Source organism: Lactuca serriola, chromosome 9, assembly GCF_051521515.1.
Source record: "Lactuca serriola cultivar US96UC23 chromosome 9, Lser_US96UC23_V15, whole genome shotgun sequence".
Lineage (NCBI taxonomy): Eukaryota > Viridiplantae > Streptophyta > Magnoliopsida > Asterales > Asteraceae > Lactuca > Lactuca serriola.
The window spans coordinates 186,032,945-186,036,948 of NC_136416.1; positions in this window are offsets into that span (position 1 = coordinate 186,032,945).

Here is a 4,004-nt window from a genome sequence, read left to right on the forward strand (position 1 = left end):
TCATGTAAACATCCTCAACCAACTTTCCATTAAGGAAAGCGGTTTTGACATCCATTTTCCATATTTCATAATCATGAAATGCAACAATGGCTAGCATAACCCTAATAGACTTAATCTTTGCCACTGGTGAGAAGGTTTCATCATAATCAACTCCCTGAGTTTGAGTGAAGACCTTCGCAACTAGTCGCGCCTTATAAGTGTGCACTTTTTCATCCATGTTGGTCTTCTTCTTGAAGATCCATTTGCACCTGAACGTCTTATGACCCGGTACATTTTCTACCAAGTTCCAAACTTGATTGTCATACATGGACTGAATCTTGCTGTCCATAGCCTCTTTCCATTTAGCAGACTCAGGGCCTGCCATGGCTGCCCTATAGCTGTTAGGTTCATCCAAATTTACGAGTGTGATATCACTGATAAATGTATCACCTTCCACAAAAATATGGAAACCATAGTAATGCTCAGGTGGATTCCTAACTCTAGTGGAACGCCTCAGAGGTACAGACTCGTCAGTTGGTTCACTAGGAGTTTCCTCCTCAGGTTGATTGCTAGGGTTTGAGGTTCCTTCACCACTTGAATCTTGAATTTCTTCAAGGTCAATTTGCCTCCCACTGTTTCCTTGGCTTATGAACTCTCTCTCGCGAAAGACCCCTCTCCTTGCCACAAATACCACATTATTACTGGGTCTATAGAAGAGGTAACCAAAGGATTTTTGTGGGTAGCCGATGAAAATACACCGCTCACTTCAAGGTTCGAGCTTGTCGTGAGTCTCACGCCTCACGAAAGCCTCACAACCCCAAATTTTGATATGGTCTAAATTGGGAACCTTCCCGGTCCACATCTCGTGAGGTGTTTAGGCAACCTTCTTTGTAGGGACTAGATTAAGGATATGGGTGGCAGTCTCTAAGGCATACCCCCAAAATGAGATTAGTAGCGAAGCTCGACTTATCATGGAACAAACCATGTCCAACAAGGTTCGATTACGCCTATCAGCCACATCATTAAGCTGTGGTGTTCTGGGAGGTGTCAATTGTGAGACAATCTGTAACATCCAGATTCCCATGTGCATTAATTATTCTTTATTTTGGAGGGACTCTGCGAGTTGATGCTTAGACTCGTTGAGTAGAGTCGCGAATTCCATCCGGATTAATGACCGGACTCGGCGAGTCGAGTGGTGGACTCGGCGAGTCCGCACTATTTAATGAAGCCCTAATTCCCGGGGATTGAGACCTATTTAAAGGGGATTATAGCCACCAATTGCGGCTACCAGACCCCTGAGTGAAACCCTAAGTGATCTAGAGTGTTTGTGAGGAAGAAGAGGCCATTTTTGATCCTTGTGTGGGTGTTTTTGCAAGAAGAATGTGACCAAGGCAAGAGGGAGCTGAAGAGGGTGCTATTCTGTGGGTTTCAGAGCCTAAGGACTTTATATTGAGGTATATATTCAATCCTTCTTCAGTTTTGGGTGTTAATCCTTGAGAGTTAGGGTTTCTAGCCCATTTAGAGTGTGAATGATGGTGCAATTGGTCCCTTCTTGTGTTGAGGCTTCAGATTTGTATCCAAAGAGGTCCAGAGACCTTAACTCCTTGATCTTTATGGGGTGACTTTGGGTATTATGAGCTTAGGGTGACATATTGAGGCCATTTCTTCAAATAGAGCCATTGGGTCTTGGCATGGGCATCAAGATCCATACTTTACGTGTTTATATTGCTTAAGTAGGCCAGATTTATGGGTTAGAGGAGCGGATCTGACCTCAGGAGGTCATTTGAGCTTGATCATGGCATGAACTCACCGAGTCCCAAGAACAAACTCGACGAGTAGGGCTAGGGTTTTCCCATAGTTCACTCAGTGAGTAACTTGCCGAGTTGGAGGAATGACTCGGTGAGTCCGAGGGAAATAGAGGACTGGAGTTCAAGGCGGAACTCGCCGAGTTCATAATGGGACTCGGCGAGTCGAGTCGGGGTGGCCCCACGATTCATACCAGATGTAACTCGTTGAGCAAGGGGTTGGATCGACGTGTCAAGCGAGGCTAGGAGGAGGATTCCGTGGTCACGTGTGGACTCGCCGAGTCGCCCATGTGCACTCGACGAGTCGGGTCAAAGTTTGACTGTTGACTTCCGTTGACTTTAGGGTTTTGGTCAAGACTGATTTAAGAGAGTTCAGGGAAGGGTAGAATGGTCTTCTACCCAATCCTTAGAGCTAAGACAATGAGAGAGTATTGATCAGGGATGTTATTTGATTAATAGGAGGAGGCCAGGTCGGGACGTTGAACACGAGAGTTCATCCGACTTTGTTTGAGGTGAGTCTTCTCACTATACTTTACCTAAAGTGGTAACAGAGTTAAGTGACAAAGTTATTGTATGCTATCTATGCGATATGTGGCACTGCATTATTTCTATGTGATTTATGCTATTTATTTTATGAGATTTATTGTGATATGTGATATGCATGATTCAGAGTTATCAGAGTTAAGACCTTTGGGTCTACAGAGTTAGGGCCAGAGGGTCCCACTGAGACACACTGACCAGAGGGTTAACATAGTTATAGCCTTGAGTGGCTAATATGTGTTAGAGTGGTATTTTGGGGAACTCACTAAGCTTCGTGCTTACAGTGTTTTGTGTCATGTGTTTCAGGTTTCCTCAGGATCACAAGACGACACCGGCTCGATTGTACACACCAGAGGAAGTGTTTGTTTTGAGGATCCTGGTTTATCAATTGATTGAACAAAAGATTCATGTATTGTAATTTAAATAAAAATGAGATTTTTATGAAAAGTGTTAAAGAGATAAGCGAATTTAAATGAAAATTTTGTTTTGAAAATATGGGTGTTACACAATCCCACATTCCTTAAGATAGTTAAGGAACTCTATACTAAGATACTCTCCTCCTCGATCAGATCGGAGCATCTTAATGTTCCTGCCCAACTGATTCTCCACTTCCTGTTTAAACTCTTTGAACTTTTCAAAGGTTTTTGACTTATACTTGATTAAGTAGACATAACCATATCTACTATAATTATCAGTAAAAGTCACATAGAAGTGGTTAGCATCCCTTGTGGTGGCTCTGAAGGGTCTACACACATCAATATGTATGAGATCCAACAAACCCTCACCCCTAGCACAAGAACCAGTGAAGGGTGACTTTGTCATTTTCCCAAGCAAACAAGATTCACAACTATCATCCGAATTTAGGTCAAATGACTCCAAGACTCCATCCTTTTGGAGTTGGCCTATGCGTTTCTTGCTTACATGTCCAAGATGAGAATGCCTTAATGATGCATTATCCAAGCTATTGGAAGAATCAATACACAACACATTATTTCCTAGGTTATCTACAACCGACACAGTTTCATACACACCATCACAAGGTAATGCTTTTAAATAAATAACAATATTATAAAAAGCATTAATACCACCACATTCATTATCAAATGAAAAGGTAAACCCTTGTCTGTACAAACCAAGAAAGGAAATAGTATTACTCGCCATTTCAGACGAGTAACAACACTTATTAAAATCTAACACTAACACACTACTTAGCAACAAAAAATAAACTCCAATCTTGGTGACAGGTGAAGCTTTCCTATTCCCCATGATCAAGTTTATCTTCCCATGCTCCACATTCTCACTTCTTCTTAGTCCCTGCAAGTCAGAACATATGTGAATACCACAACCTGTATCGAGGACCCAAGAATTAGAATATGGTGAGTTATTAGATAATAGTAGCATTCAACTTCCTTTGGGTTGTAAGAAGGAGTGACTGAACCACTTTTGGTTCCACTTGAAGAGGAGCCATTAAGAGACTTTCCCTTGGTACCCTTCGAAGGGGTTTTCTGTTGGATTAGTGTCTAAGTCCATAACTATAATTTGTAAGACTTGACCCGACTCGGCATGGTCCATTTGGGTTGCATGACATCAGGACATTTGGATAGACCGTTTGTGAGAAGAGGACATTTGTGACATATTAATATATTATAAGTTCTAATATATTAATATAAAATTATGTTA